This window comes from Plectropomus leopardus, chromosome 4, assembly GCF_026936395.1.
Source record: "Plectropomus leopardus strain MGB_pleo_1.0 chromosome 4, ASM2693639v1, whole genome shotgun sequence".
In the NCBI taxonomy this organism is placed as follows: domain Eukaryota; kingdom Metazoa; phylum Chordata; class Actinopteri; order Perciformes; family Serranidae; genus Plectropomus; species Plectropomus leopardus.
The window spans coordinates 9,682,517-9,700,371 of NC_142179.1; positions in this window are offsets into that span (position 1 = coordinate 9,682,517).

The window sequence follows — 17,855 nt, forward strand, 5'->3', positions numbered from 1 at the left end:
TTATTAGCTATATGAACCTATGTTTTCAGTTTTAATCAGTTTATGATGAGGTGTCTTTCAGAAAATATATGAAAAAAACCAAACATTTAAAATGTCCCAATCTAATAAATTCCTCCATTCTGACCTGACACCATCAACTTGTCAGGTCAAAGTGCAAGGGTCTGGGTCCTTCAGGGGTCAGCTAAACCTGGGGAGAGATTTGTGGTGGAGGGGCCTTATCAATCGTGCAGACAGGCTAAGAAAGACCAGGAAATTGCCAGGACAGTTTTGATGCTGTTTTTTTAGACCCATAAAACTCCCATTCCAGGGGCATAGCCATCAAGATGGAGTTTTATGGCAGCTAATGAGGGAGCAGACGACAAGCGGACATATGATTTGCCCAGAGGACATGAGTGGCTTCAGCAAAGAGACAACTGGATGTCCCACGCTATTCAAAATGAAATATTAAAGTTTTAGCACACTCATACCAGGTAAAAATTGTGTCTGAGGCGAGGGAGCGCACATCTTTTGTACCAACAGCTGAGGGAACCACTGATGTAAAGCTGCTTTCACACCACAGTGTGGTAACTCACCGCGTCTGCTCAATTCAATGAGGGGAAGGTGGTAGCGTTATGAAGCAGTGGTCGCCCACATGCACTCACACAGATTTTGCTATACCATTCTGAGTTCACCGAGTTAAATGTCTGACGGTTGCCGCAGGGCTTTTGCCAATCAAAAGCAGATATCATGGAAGTAGAAAGTAGACAAGATGGAGGAGCTGATAATTATTGGTGTCTCATGACGCAGAGTTATGGGGCTAGCAACTAAGAAGGACAACCAGAGGACAAACTGGGCCTGAGATAACATTTCCTCCAAACTTTGGTAAGAAAGAAACAGCTGCATCTTGCTGACCTAATTTTCAGCGGCTGCAGGCCACACTTTACCACTGCTTGGTGTTTTCGGCATGATAAAAAAAAAAAATATATATATATATATCGTTCCCAAATCCAAAATCTCGAGTCCAAGCTGAGTCTAAATATGGACCACAGAGGCAGCAGTTGGTGTAAAAAATGCTTTGCTTTTTGAAGAAACGCTCTTGCAAGTAGTAAGTTGTCAGGGTGGTTACAGCATGGCGGTGTGAAAGCACCTAAAGTGCATCTGCACTTTTCCTGCATAGCTCCTTTAAGTACATGCTCGTACTTGGGCATGCATGCAAATTTGTACTGTGCAGCACTGCTTGGCAAAAGTACATTCCTGCTTGCATGTGTTAAGGGTTATTGTAAAAAAGCAACAGCAAAATTATATAACTCAATTTAATGAAGACAGAGAATAGTCTGCTAAAAGAACACAGCTGAAGTCTGTCTCTTCTTTTTTTTGTAAATGCTTCAGAGAACATTTTAGAACCACTTTTGGTGGACACAAAGGGTCAGTGACAAATGTCTGAAGTTTAGCATTTTTAACTTGCAAATCAATTTTCCTGATGATGGATGAAGTCTGGCCTGATAACCAGTCTCATTCAATGCCTGCAGACAAAACGGTGACAGTCGAGCAATATCCTGAACATCAACATGCATTGTTTCTGACTGGATACCAAAATTGACTCATGGCTGGTGATAAATGAGTTTGAAGCTGCACAGAAACAATAAATAGTGAGTTTTTACAGCAAGGAGATGACTAGAGAGAGAGAAAAAAAAGCCACTCATTTTTTGAATCAAATTGCCCTTAGATTTGTCATGTGACTTAAAAGTACACCAGACTTATTTTTTGTCTCTCCTGTTGTTGCCCTCCTTCACTGTAGCAAAAGACACATGGGCTGATTGATTATATGTAGTGATGAAACATTTTTTTTTTTTATTTTGAAGTACCCAAAACTGAACCACTTGGCACTTTATCACTCAATCTCACAATTCACAGACTACTTCTTCATGGGCACAAGCATGAACACAGTCACCTGCTGTGATTTGAAAGTGGCAGAAAGATTAAAAGCAACAAGAAATTCCTAAGGAAACATAAAAAAACAAAACACCTGACTGTGTAAAGAAACACAACAACAGCGAGGGAGGGGGGAATGAACCCAAAAAAACAAAATCAATTTGTCCTGCTACTTCAATGCCACACACACACCATCTGTCACTCACTCCTGTACTAACACTCACACTACTCTGTCACAATACACACTCATACCTATTTTCTCATCTATCCCTCTTTCTCCTTTTTACACACACATCTCTCTCTCTCACACACACACACACACACACCTTTATTCCCTCTGTAGTAGGGGACATTTATTCTGATTATGTTGGGCCCTGGAGATCGAAGATTGTAGTAATCAGAAAACTGGCCAGGCATCTATCACTACAGCAACCAATCAAACAGCCAGCTCCACCGGCAGCGAATGGGGAAAAATTACACACAGAAATGATTCCCACTGGTCTGTGTGTGTGCGCGTTTCTCTACTTCTATCCTTGTGAGGACCGATTTTAAAGGCAAAGTTTTCTAAAGTGAGATTTGATTGGCTTTTACTGCAACACACATGACTACTATGCGGGCTATGGGTGTTAGAAATAAAGCTGTAGTGAAGTAATTAAAGTATTTTGGGGTTAAAGGGGTTGGTGGATTAATGCCAGTCAGCGATTGGTCCTCACAAGTATGATTTGCCGTGTGTGTTGTGTCTGTCTGGGGAGTGTGAGGCTATTTGTTTTAGCTGATGATGAAGGCGGCAGTGTATTTGGAGAGACAGAGAGTGGGGAATTATGAGAAAGTGTGTGAAGCGGGGTTAGTACCGGCATTGTTGGGACCCTAAAGACTGGCCAGCCTGGATTGGACACAAACACACACAAACACACACCCTTGTACACACTGTGTTGTACCTTTGGCAGACAATCGAACATACTGGTTTCAAATACACTTTTCCTCTCTCTCTCCCTCTCTCTCTGATTCTCAATCACTGACGCACACATGCATCACACACTGGAAACATGCAATTATCGCATGTGCACATTATCATAGACATGCACATACACACCTGCACACACGTGAGCTGGATTGTCACGAAGGCTCGGCTATTCCCTGTTGGCAAATGCGGATGAATGTGATGGCGAGCGTGAGATGGGAGACAGAGAGGGAGAGGGGGAGAAATAAGTGAGAAGACTGAAAGGAAGATAAATGAAACGAATATAGATGAGACGCTAAAGCAGAGGACCTAGGTACACCAGGAAGTATAAAGCCAGTCTGTGCCAACTGTCTGTGTTGCTGTTACATGATTCCCTGCTGGTGTCTGCTTACAGCCAACATATTTAGATTTCAGGACTCATTGTCCTTCAGTCAAACAAACCCTTATGGTGCCATTCATTTTTGTCCATTGACATTTTTTTTCTTGAAAGTTGTTAGGTTATCCCTCATGCAAAAGATTAAGGCTTGATTTGTTTATTCTGCAGGTTCTATATGGACCATTTTTAACATATAAATATCTAATGCAATTACAATGGGTGTGCTGACAGCCTCAGGAAAATCTGGAAGTCTGCACCAGCAAACTAGATATACCGCCATGTGGTTGTATGCCTCCGTGCATCAGTCGAGTTGCACTTACAGTTTACATTTATGCCTTTGAAAACATGGATGCTTTACAAACATCTTCTCCCCAGCAGCACAGAAGATCTAATCAGCACAGCTTTGAGGTGGGCACCCAGAGTTCTTCAGCTTTGGCCAAAAAGGTATTTAATGAGGTCACTACTACATTCTAATTAGTGAGGAAAACTCCCTTTAGGCCATCTTCAGATATTGCAGTCACCAAAATGAGACGAATGCAAGGTCACCATGACCTTGACTTTTGATCACCAAAATCTAATCATGTCATCCTTGAGTTCACTAAAATATTTGTGCCAAATTTGGAGACATACCCTCGGTGTCCTTGAGATATTGCGTTCACAAGAATGAGACAGACAAGGTCAAAGGGACCTTGACCTTTGACCTGTTACCACCAAAACCAAAGCAGCTCATCATTGAGTCCAAGTGAATGTTTACGTCAGATCTGAACAAATTCCCACAAGGAGTTCTTGTGATACCACATTCACAAGAATGTGCCAGATGGATGTCTGTTCATGCGGACAGACGGATGGACATAAAACATAATGCCTCTGGCCTTGGCCTTTAGCCTGCACCAATCTATGTTTTCAAAATAAACAATGAATCTTATGACAATGTGTAGTTGGAACAGAATCACAGGTAGTAACACGGAGAATTATCAGCTGACTGCGGATATCAGCTCTACAGGGCTGAGATGCTTGCAAGTCATTTTTTGCAAGTCAAAGTCAAGTCTTATGGTTATATTGAGCATCCTATAATATGCTGCATGCCATCTGTTCTGCTACAAAAAGTACTATATCTAAGGAATTGAAAAATGTACTGTATTTTCACATATTAATGTTAAACGGGAAATTGCAATAAATACAAAAATCCCAAAGCAAAACATAATGAAGCTTTCCATAAAAGTCATTATATTTTACCCATACAAAAATGGACTGGTGACAGGAATATATTGCTAACATTATTAGGCATGCAATTATAACTTAATTGTAACTTGTTTTTTTCAATATCAAAGTACAGCAGTATTGTATAACTGGAGTTATTCTGCAGCAGCACTTCACTGTCAAAAGTTAAACTATGGGCCATGGCCAAAAGTTGGGTGCAGTTTAACTTTTGACAGAGAAGTGCTCGTAGAATCCAACGGCTGCAGCTTGCTGAGCTCAGAGCAGCCACTGCATCTTTACATACACATTGGCAGCTCGTGTACTGCTTGGTGTTTTTGCAGTAATGCTCCAAGAAAAAATAAATAAAGGTAACATTGTTCATGAGTCCAGAATTTGAAGTTCAAGTCAAGTCTCAAGTCTTTCAGGATGAGTTTTCAAGCAAAGTAAGTGACTGCATTTGAAATCTAGTCGCAACCTTGAGTGCCTGTCTGTGCTACTGAGTGCCCATTGCATTCATTGGATTCAGTGACTCTCATCATTCTTGTTTTCATGTCTGTTGAAAAAAAATCGAGTGCTACCTCTTTTACATTAGAAAGACAAAGGTTATAATTAGCTGTGCATAATGGAGCATTTAGTATTTTCCTCAGAGTTGGTGGAGACCAAACCAGAACTCGATGCATGGAACTGTTTGTCAACATACTCTCTATAACAAATCCATAACTAATGATAAGTTAGTGTATTCACAGCTAGTTCTGGTGCCTCCAGTCAACAAACATCTATTAATACTGCTCAAACTTTTTACAAACTGTGATGCCAAGTATTTGTGTTGTATTTGGTGCATCTAACATATCATGCAACTAATTTTGATTGACGTCTTGCGCTGCCAAATGCTATATGACACCAACAAACACCTAAAAAGATGTCCAACTCATGACCCCATTTCAGGAGATGAATGAGGTTTTCTCTTTTTGATTTCATGTATTATCACAAAAACTCCATTGACTGCAATAAAAATATTCTTCAAGTCATATGAAAAGGGCATTAACTTTCAACATGGTTTAAAATGTGTTATTCTGTCTTGTGTCAACTAGTATTGAATTTCTTTTGAATTAATCAAACCTCTACCTTTCATAGTCAAATGACCTCACTTGATGGATGATAATGCTGTATTTAATGTTGGAGTAAGTATTCTCAAACAGTTTCGAGTGGTCAAGAGTAGTGCTGACTCCAAGAGTTATTCACTGAGAGCAGTATTGTTCGACAATCACAAAAGAAATGGCGACAATGCATTATATATTTTTCTCAAGATCCTTTCAGGTCTGTTTCTCAAGGACTCGTCAGCTGCTTCTCTGCGACAGACAAGAGACACTGTTGAATTCAGTCCAACCAGATTTAAGTATTAAAAAAATTCAGACGTCTTTCACTAAGAGCATGTATCAGTCATATTATTAGAACACAATACACAGAAAAGGAAAAAAAACTAACGCTTCCTTTTAGAGTAGCAGTAATCCAACAAAAATTCAGGAAAAAAAATGAGGCTATAACAGCTACATCTGTACACAACTTTAACATGACACATTACACACAGCCACACGCTATGAGACACAGAGAGTGGGAATGAGCTCACATATGGCGAGGCTATGGGATGTATCTCGTCTTGTAGAAGGTGCCTTTGTAACCTGCACAATGACAGCTGCATGCAGGTTGTAAACACACACACACACGCACGCACGCACACACACGCACACGCGCGCGCACACACACACACACACACACACACACACACACACACACACACACACACACACACACACCTGTATGGACACTCACAAAAAGCAGGAGGATATCAGTTAAAGCCAGTGACAAGACAGCATGTTTCTGAACAGTGAGGTGGTCACATGAGGGTCTGTGTGTGTGTGTGTGTGTGTGTGTGTGTGTGTGTGTGTGTGTGTGTGTGTGTGTGTGTGTGTGTTCATGTGTGTGTATACGAATTTGTTTTGGGGGTAAATTGGGGCATCTGTGTGAGAGTGCATGTATAGTGTAATGTGTGTGTCGGTGTCTGCTTTTTAGTATGTACGTGTGTGTGTGATGGGTATGTGTAATGTTTCCCTCCATCTGTTCTCCCTTCCTGCTTCAGATCCCAGTTATCTTTTCCTACTGTGATCCTGCTGTTGTTAGCAGCGCATCTAAGGAGAAAGGCTCCCTGTGTGTGCATGTGGGGTTGTGTGTGTGTGTGTGTGTTCCAGAAAGAAAGAGCTCTGAAAATGGTCCATTTGGACAAGGTGATATTGCTGCAAAGAGACCTTCATACACACACACCTCCACACACAAACACACCTTATCCCTTCCTGGCTCCCCAGGTTTACAAAGCCTCATTAAGCTGCCCCCCCTACAACACAGACTCTCACTATGACAAACACACACACCCCAGCACATGTTACAAGCATCTGGTCCTGGTCTGCAATGTCAATAATTTCCTGTCACGTGGTTGGGTGTTTGTGTGTCTTAAAGCACAATCTGAGGCTATCATCACAGCTGGATACATCCTCAGTGCTCTTTTTTTGTCTCCTTCAGGTAATGGACAGCTGCAGGAAAACAGTCTGTATGCCAGCACAATCGGCAAAACAGAAATTACCCTTCCTCTGTTGAGAATGGCATTTTGAAGAAAGGAGGGTTTACATAAAGGCAGACAATGGATGACATAAAGGTTACAGGGAGGTTGTTCTTTCAAGGTCAGTGTTGTATAGATATAAGTTTAGAGAAAACTAGATTCTGGCTTGAGCAATGACTCAGTGAAGCAATCTGAAATCCGTAAACCTTCATCCGAACACACTGTGAAGTCCCTTTTCAAAGTGAGTGGTGTTTCAATTGAAACATTAAATTGACGTGGAATCAAAGCATGGGAAGACAACATTGTAATTGTTGGATTTGCCACTATTTAAAACTACACTGCTCAAGACGACTACTTTTAAGAGTTTTTTAGGGACCCATTAGATTTTTTCGCTAATATAAAATTTGCTGATATTTTGTAAAAGATTTTGAACAATAGCAGATGCCAATATGTACACATTTTTCTTCCCACATAATTGTGGAGACCATCAAAGTTCAGCTGTAGTGGAATTATTATAATATGCCTACTCTTTTGTGAAAGCCCACTGGTAGATTCAGAAAGAAAATGCACAGCTTTTAAAAATGTATACATTCACTGTGCAGAATTAAAAAAAAAAAAACTTTAATTAAGGTTGCATATATAGCATGTCCTATTTATGCAACATTTTCAAACAAAACCATAAATCCATCTTATCCTAACAGGCTTCATGATGCAGGCTGGGACTCTAGATTCTAAAACAAACATTTTGTGGGTACAGATGAGCTTACTGGTATTTGGGAATCATAAAAAATGATCACCCAAATCTGCACCCCTCTTTGCTCTACAGAGTGTTTTAACATCTTTCAGCTCACTGTTTTGGTTTTTACAGCCCACAACTTTACTGTTATAGTTCAGTCAGTGTGCTTTTATCACTATTGTTTCCAGACAGAGCAGACAGCTGTTTTCAGTTTAAAAAAGAAAAGTTCCGATTTATTGTATGTTAACTACCTAGCACTAAATGTCAGACAAACATAAAGCACACTGTAAACACAGAAAGTTCATATATCAATAAAACAAAATGTGATAAAGTCTACTGGCAACAGACAAGGCAAAAAAACAAAAAATAAAAAAACAATTATGAGATACATGAAGCATCTGCTCCACTGAACAGACGGAAAAACAATGGAAGACTAAACATCAGCTCTATGAAGACTGATGAAGAAACTATAACTTTCCTGAAATGAATGCATAAAAAAATGAAAATAATATACATTTTCATCAGTCTATATACATTTTTTTTGGTCTTGCAGTGTTTGAGGTTTGACTTGTGCTCTTTCACTTCTTGTTACATCAATACCTTCTTCCTCTGCAATGATTTAATGGCACCTTATTGGAGAATAAGCACCACCAGCTGTTTATCTCAGTGTGCCCAATTATTTGCATAATTGTTGTGGATAGAAACATACAATCATTTGCATTTTCTTCTATAGATTTGAGGACAATCTGCCCATTATTAGAACATCTGCTTCAGGGACATCCATCTGAAAAATTTTTGGTTGTTCGATATGATTAAGACCAGAACTCTATTGCTGTCAAATACAGTTAAGGAGATAACTGTGAACAAAAGTGAAACCTATGATCAGAATAATCATTCTTATGACCTTAATCACATTCTGCTTTCTTCTATATTGAATTAAAAAGTGAAAATAAACAATTTCACATTTTCCAGGAACTCACTCAAGGACCCCTAAAGGTCCCTGCACCCCTGATTGGGAACCACTGCTCTAGATCAGCTGATTGTGTCTTGTGTTTTGTACTGCCTGCAACTTTACTGGCTTAATTTATTCCTCCCTCTCTCTCTCTCTCTCCTTTTTCCTCACAACTGTCTCTCTCTCTCTCTTGTTTTCTTTCCACTGCTGATCTTTTAGTACTGTTCATAAAATTGGCCCAGATTGCTTCATGTATTTTTACCGGCTAGAGAAAGCCTGCGTATTGGCATTTGTGTATATTAGCTACCAGGCTACAGTATAAATCTGTATTGATGATATGGCAGCTGCTATGGGACAAGGCAGATGAGAGCCAATCGTGGAGCCTATTGACTGGTGTGGAATTGCTTTTGTAATATTGTTTGGGAAGACAGACGACTATGAGGAAAACGGAAGAAAAAAAACTTACAGCCTAGGTGTGATTTTTCTGTTTCTTTTATTGTTGTAGCTTTCTGGGAGAAAAAAGTGCTCAGAGGTCTGAAGAAATGAGAAATAACAGGAACAGAGAAAAAATAAGAGAATAGAATCAATAAAAAGCGGGAACGGGGGATGTAAATGCATGAGATGCGTGGCTAGAAAGTGGAATGCAAGTTAAAAGATGGAGAAAGAACAAGTGAAACAAACAGATTTGAGGATATAGGCAGCAATCAGAGGGGTGACGTTAATAATATCCGCAGAAAAAGAAAGTAAAAGCCATAATTATTTTGATGACGGGTCTTGCATGACTGCACAAAGGAGAATTGAGTTTGGAGTAGAAAACCTACTGTTTATGAGTGTGTTGGTGTGTTTACTATTTGTCTGTCATTTCAGCGAGCAGCCGCAACACCCAGTAGGATTACTGCTGTTTTTGTCTCCTTCACAGGGAGATGGGAAATATGGTAATATCAGCAGTTCCTGTGTTATATCCCAGCCAGCGGATGTTGGAGTCAAGCAAGGCGTGTAGATATATATTGCAGGAGTGTCATATTTTAACCTCATGCCTGCTGAACAACTTCATGTTAGGAGTTAGGGAAGCACTGAATTGGTATCTGCCCTGTTACTTATACATCTGAAAACCCTTCCATGTATAAATTATTATATCACGAAGTAATATTTGTTAAGATTTAGGGAGATTTAGTGGGGTCTAGCAGTAAGGACTGCAGATTTCAACCAGCTGAAACTGCCTCAGTGTCCATTGTTCAGGAGGTTTTTACCAGGAGCCGTATTATCTGCAGAGGTCTCTTCCTCCCCAAAACCAGCATACCGCATGATTTGAACCAGTAAAAACAATGTACAAAGTAGTTTTAGGTTTAAAAAACAAATGTTTTCCCAATGCTGTTCATTGTGCAGGGGCTGCGAACTATGGTGGCTGATGCTCAAACGTGATACCCTTTTTAAAGCCTGTGTTTGGTTTGTCCGTTCTGGGCTACTGTAGAAATATGGCAGTGCAGCATGGTGGACTCTATAGATGAGGACCAGCTCCTTATGCAGATATAAACAGCTAATTCTAAGGTAATGAAAACACAAGTGAGTATACACATACCTATTATATGTCATTCCATTTCTGCCAATATACCCCCCTAAATTCTAAACACTGAGCTTTAATGTTTGTTTTTACTTTAAACATGAGAAAAACAATGCCCATACGTTTTTCAAATTTGTAATTTTGAAGGAGTTTACATTATCTCTCCACTTTAGTGGATACCATGCAGTATAACCATATTAAAAAAGAGTCAATGGAACCCATCGGAGGTTTAAAAAAAACAAACAAAAACATTTACTATCAATTAGAGTGTATGGATGTATTTTCAGACACTGAAAGAATTCGATTTAGAATTAGATTTCAGAATGACTCACAGATGAAATGAAGGATTCCCATTTGTAGTCTATATGTGGTGGTTACTTGTGAGAATTAAAATTCATTTGCTAAATTGCCCTCACTGACTGGGAGAGATACAATTAAGATTTTGTATTATTTAAAACAATGGCTCTCAAGATGGATTTTGGGGCATCCAAGGGGTCATAAAATAAATTTGAAGGGCTGTGAGATAATCTTCAAGACAGGGGGGATAGATAATAACCCTGCTTTTTCTGACTTTTCTATTATCTTGGTTTATTTTATTGTAAACTACTAATTTCTGCCTCTTCCGGCCTCTAAAAACCACTTACACGTAACAATCTGAAATGAACATCACTCTTTGGTTGGAATAAAAAAATATAGACACATGCTATCCATGACAAGTGGTCATGAGAAGGCATTGCTTTAGTTTCAAGGCTCACAAAGCAAAACGTTTGCCACTAACGCATCATACTGGTGGGTAAAGGGCATCTTGTGTGACAAAATTTAAATGGTATCTGTTAGTTTACCTCTCTGGTTCTTTGGTAGTCAGACTTATTAAAGTTGTCTCTGATGACAATAACATTAATGATGGCATTGTAATGACAAAACAGGTTCTTATTTGACCACACTTTAACACGGTCTTCATAATTCAGCATTCAACATATATATAAAGTACCTATTTGTGAGTGTTTTTTTTATGATGCTCCTCAGAGATGTCAATCATTTCTCAGCTTAACACTTCATTTCCTTGTTTGTCCCCACAGCCTCCTCTCAACATGTTTTCCCATCTGCTTCTCCCACTTTACTGCTGTCTCCCTGTTTTCTCTTTCACTCTCTGACTTTTTTGCTTTTGAAGTATCTTGTTTAATTCATTCTCCTCCTGATTTGCATGCAGGTCAATATCACACAGAACTGTGAACTTTTTTTTTTTTTTTTGCCTCATGAACAGTCCCAGGAACTGCTGGTTACAGCACGTAAAGGTCAGCAACTAATGTGAATTAGTGCATTTGTATTTTGCCTTCACAACATCTCCACATAGGTGATGATTTGGGAATTTACTTTGTGGTATTAAAAAGCTGTGAGACGTTTATTTGAGTACAAATGTTTACATGCAAAAGAAATTAACATTTTGTGTTATTCTTTGTAATTTGCTGTTGTCTGAACATTAGACAGGAGACTTGAACATGTGGAAATGAAGACAGAAATTTTCCAATGGGTAAAGTAAAAAGTCAGTCTCCAAAGTAACGACTAACTTTGCAAATGCAAAAAGGGGGAACTGAAAAACTGACAGGACAGATTCAAGATGCTAGTTAGTCAGTTAGCACATTAATAACACAACCCTGTGTTAAAGAAAAGTGTGAATTTACCATACACTATTGAAAAATAACACAAACAATTATACACTTTTTCTGCTCAACAGTTCAATGCCAAAATTAAACAAGCTTACCTTGAATAACAAAGCTTGTTTTGATCGCACTCCCTCTTGACTATACAGTTTGTTAACTTTCCTCACTTCCGTTTCCTGTATCCTGCAATAAGCTGAGCTGTCAATCAGAGTTATTACTTCATGCATTGACAGGCTCTGCCATTCATGACGTCTTCAGTAAATTCAGCATGAAGAATCAGGCGAGAGAAAGCCAACAAAGGCTGACGAGGGCCAACGGTGCAGGACACACCACAAAAACTAGGGTAATAAATGCTCAACAGCCGTCTGACATTGACCAGTGTGTGTTTTACAAATCAGCAGCATCCCGTGATGCCAACTCCACCCTGATAGTTGGTACTTGAGTCCGATCTCAGGACAGGAACTAAAGCCTCTTCTGTTTCTCTCCTGCACCTAACCTCACACTAAGACCTTTCACTCCAACCCTCTTAATTACAACTCACTGAGTCTTTTATTGACAGTTATTAATAAAGGCCTCTCACAAAAATAATGAAAGGCAGCGGGGAATTCCACTCTATTATCATCATTTTCTCTCTCACTCTGCTTTCAGCTTTTCCTTGTCACTCAGACTGCTTTCAATTTGTTACTGGCTTTTCACTGTTTTCTTCCTCCATGTATGGGCTTACTCTCTGTATCTTAAGATTTTAAGATGATAAAAAATTAACACTTTTAAACTCAAGAATTATTTGCTGAAAATAATTTACTTTGTCACTTCAGTCCACTTTCTCTAATGACTCTTGATTTCTTAAAAAAAGGTCATATAAGACTGTGAGGTTGTGAGTCATTACTTCGATACTTTTTTAAATACCACTTACTCTCAAAGATGCAATCTTCTTTAATTATACATTTGATAGAATCGAAAGTACCCAAGCAATGAAGAAACAGATCTACAAACAGATTTTTTATCAAAGGCTGCATGGAAGAAACATCGAAGAAATACAAATCAACTGATCTTCAACCATTAACTGTTTAAAAGAATGGACATAACCACTGAGTTCAACCACTTCTGGTTTGTGGACTCCCATTTTGAAGCCTTGGGTTTGGCATTTAGGCTGTCATAATCTTTGAGTTTTGACAAACAGGGTGCTACTAACCCTAACGCTAGCTGCTAGCTTGGGCAGCATGGTGCATATTCATCCATGATTACCTGTATCATCAGTGAAACAAAATCTTCTTGCTGTGGTAATGAAAGAAGTATCAAGTATTGTTTTGTTGTAAAGCAGATTAAAATTTTGGTATTGTGACAAACCCACATGGGAGGTGAGAGAGTGTTGATAGGTTTGAATTAAGCAATAATGGGTGTTTATATGAGTATGGCATGTGTGTGAGAAAGTGCGAGACAAAGAGATAATATGAGCTTAATTCACAGAATGAGAACAGCAAACAGCAAACAGCATCTATTCTCAAGTGTCATGCATGTGTGTGTGTGTGTAAAAGAGGGAGAAAGAAAAAGAAAGATTGAGTCTCACTTTTCACAAAAACCTTGCCCAATGTTTGTGTGTGTATGTGTGTGTGTGTGTTTGTGTGTAAGCATTGTTACTGAGCTAACAAGCCGTCTTTAAGGCTCCCAAGTGGATTTCTAAATCCTTCTGAGACTTTTCACCCCCTTCATTAGGCTTTTACACACACACACACACACACACACACACACACACACACACAAATAAAGAGCACAGACAGTGTTTGCAGATACAAGCACACATACAGTACATTCATATGGTACGTATGCTTTGTTGAGACTGCATGTATGTAATTTACATTAACATGTTTGTTGCAGGGTGAAAGAGACAAACTTCAGGTGTCAGTTTTGCAGCTGTCTTACTCGCGCTCACACACGCAAACACGCACACTCAGTACTCAGAGTTGCACTTGAAAGGCTGTCAGAGGAGATGCGATGACAGTTCTCAAAAATGACAAATGAATCTGACTTTTCATTCATAATGAGCCTGACGTGCAATTCAAAACAGTTCTGAGGACATTTTACCTTTTATTCCCATCCCAGGAATCCACCGTGACCAAGACTGAATGAGCAGGTCCTCAGTCAGTCAGTATTAATATGGAAGGGATGGTGCAGACCATCACTTTGAAACGGGGAGAGTTAAAATGCTACAGATGACAGCATTGACAACTGGCCAATCAGCACTTTTATGACCGCATTTTAGCAACCACAGCCAACAACAGGACCACCCACAACATGACGGTCCCTGCATGCAGATCCTGACCATTTACTGTTAATTATAAAACGAAAACTTACTGTAACTGGCGTCACTAATTGCTAGGTGAGTTTTATTACTTCTGCCAGGGAGGTCATGTATTCAGCTCAGCCTGTCTGTCTGTTTGTCAGCAGGATTAAGGAAAAACTACGGGTCAGAATTTAATGGAACTTGGTGGAAGGATGAAGCATGTGGGTCAAGAAAGAAAGAACTTAAAATCTGAGGTGGATCGCAGTTCAAACAAACAAATTAGTTTTTACTTTGCAATTTCTGATATCCATAGTCTGGGCCAGGATTGCACACGGCTCTCACCTGGGACATCAGAAACAAAAACTGAGGTAGCTAAGTGTCATAGGGCTAACAGCTTTAATGGGAGTTATTTTAGTCACCAATGCAACTCGCAGGGTAAACGCAAAGGGAGCGTTACGCTACTGTGACGAGGCCACGTTATCAGTAGTGCTAACAGCCTAACGGTGCTTACAATTAGATCAGTGCTAAAATAGCTAAAAGTGTGATCATACAGCAGCAGTCACACCATCCCGTATGAAGACTGCTCCCATGCATGCTCAGCCTGGGTATTTGGGATGGGATGGGCATTTTAAATATCTTTTATATTTGATTACTTGCATTAAATAGAGTACTTGCAAATAAAAATCTAACAAAGGAATAGGCATCTTAATTGGCCAGCAATGGAAAATAAGTATTACTGTTGAACAATCAGATTTCAATTAGCCTGTTAAACCATATTTTCAAAGTTAACGCAAGAAAAGTTAGCAAACTTTCTGTTGCTGCAGTTACGTAAGACGCAGTGTAGAAGGAAGTTTTCAGAGTCCAGAACTGCTTTTCTCCCTGTCAGTTCAGTGTCTGCCTGGTTAGTATAAGCTAACACAGCAGCAGCGGCTGACATCAGACACTGAACTGTTAAATGGTTTCAACAAACTCACAACATAGGAAAAGACAAGAACTTGTTTCGTGGTCCAAACAAACTTTCAATGGCACCGAAGCAACTTGACTCTGTTATTAAACTGGTTAAAAACAGTCAGGTCATGTTAGCTGTGTGATGCTGACATTTAGCCCTGTTTCTGTGTATGTGTGCAGGCATACTACCTCATCAGCTGTTTTTTTTTATTTTTGTTGTTGTTTTTTTTTGAAAAGTAAAAAATATATATAAAAGTCATCTTCACACCTGGGAGGCTCTGAGGTGTTTATGCTTTACCTTGAATGAATACTGACGTCCAGATTAAGTACTTGAGTACTCAAGCTCATCCTTAGTGCGCAGTGCACAGTGGTGGCAACATAAATAATACTTAACTGCTATATTAATGTTCTGAATGTTATATATTGTACCTTCAACATGGTGAGATAAGGCATTTGGCCTTCACAGAGCTCTGTGCTCTCTGACTGCTCTTCTAGCTTTTATGGCATTCAAAAGCAGACATCACAAAGTTCTGCAAAATTAAAAAAAAAACCACAATAACAGATGAAATACAGACCTGAAAAGTAAATATAACATAAATCATGCGAGAACGCTCTTCATTTATCACTGTAACCAACACAGCAATGCTTGAAAATCTCAGCATAATGATTCCCCATCCTCAACAAAAAAGTTAACGCATCCAAACCACATTCTTTCTCTGTGGATGTGGTGTCACTGAATTATTTTCTTGTTTCATTGTTTGCATAAGAGAAAAAAAAAAATACAAATATGTTGTTTTTAGATGACTCCTCTCTTGGGTATCGAGCCAAAGTGCAGCTGCAGTTAAGCAGATTTGCAGTAAAAACAAAGGACTGATGACATCTGTGTGATGCAGGTTAGACACCCTGTAGGGGAAGTCATGAGTCTGCACAAAACACACACACACACACACACACACATACACACACATACACACACACACACACAATGTATGGACACACAGAAGAAAAGTTTCTTATGATGGGGAGAAGTTATGTGTGGTAATGTCACGCTTATATCCTATGTCATAAACATGGACATGTACACTTTTGTGCATATGCGTGCACAAATACACACCCATATTCATTACATTTCTCTCATACCGTCTTCACACACAAACACACACACACACACACACAGATGTCTCGGTTCCTACAGTTGCACCCCTCTAGGGACCCATGCAGGATAGCACAGTGTAAATTGTATTCCCTGCCATTGTCTCTGTTTGCCCATTTTTCTTCTGTCCCTTAGAAGGCACGTGCACACACGCACACACACACACACAGAGGTGCACCCGACTCAGTGCTCCACTACTGCTGCAGAAAAGCCAGAGCTATTGTTATTGTTGTTGTTGTTCTTGCTAGAGATTGCAATGTCAGCAGAAAATGTTACTGGTTTCTACATGCTGTGTGTATAAGACACAGGCAGGGAGGGAAAGAAAGAGAGAGAGAGAGGGAGTGTGTGTGTGTGTGTGTGTGTGTGTGTGTGTGTGTGTGTGTGTGTGTGTGTGCGCGTGTGTACAGTGGCCTTGCTCTGTCTAAGGCCTGTCATGTGGATTCATAACCCAATCCCACACAAGAACTTTGTAGAAAGGTTTCACTGAAAAATCACTCTCCGCTCTGCCACAAAAATGTTTACGTGCTCAAAAAGATGTTTATGAGGAAACAAGGAGAGACACTGTACGCATATTGCACTAATACTGCTGAGTTTTGGGTGAATGGAAAGACAAAAAGAGATTAAATACAAAGTAAATCACATCTTATTTGTACCAGATTTAGTGTTCATTATGGTGGACTTGATTTTTGTATTTTTCTCCTCTTTAAACCAAGTTGTATGAATAACTATAAATATAGTAGCTAAAAGGAGATTAGTGGAAAGGCAAGGGAAGGCAGTGCTTTAGAAGAGAAAGATAAAAAGAGAAAGCTGATAGGAAAAAAGGAAATGTTTGAAAACTTAAAAGAAGGTTGAGAAAGAGAGCTAAAGGGTTGTAATCTGCCATTAATTTGGCTTGCTTTAAACCACAAGGGGATGCTGGGAAATCAATGAAGGCTGATTGCTACTTTTACAGAACTGCAGAAAACACAGAAACTAACTCTGCCTGCTTTTTTCTCTTCTTGTATCTGCAGCTATTTCTCTAGCTTGCTCTCTCTGTCATGCACAATTCTGCTCTGGTACCGTGCTCAGTTTATTGGGAGAATATTAGACAAACGCAGCTGAACTCACAAAGTGGAGAGAAATGTTAGAGTTGACACTGTTTGAATGATTGCAGTGTGTGTGTGTGTGTGTGTGTGTGTGTGTGAGAGAGAGAGAGAGAGAGAGAGAGTGTGTGTGTGTATGTCAGGCAAAGTGGGAAACTAAATGCAAACTCTGAGGTTTGACTCTTATCTGCTGCACAACTGCTCTGTCCGCGTCCTCACTAAGCGCGTACATTTAAATAAACACTGCGCCACACATGACATTTTTGGGCACTTAGTTGACACTCTTATCCAGTCTGACATATACAAACACGATGATTGGCAAAAATGTGATACAGGCAGTTGCCTCGAGGACAACACTGGCTATGAGTGACACAGGATGCAGACAGAAGCAAATATGTTATCATGCTTGACTCACATCTCCT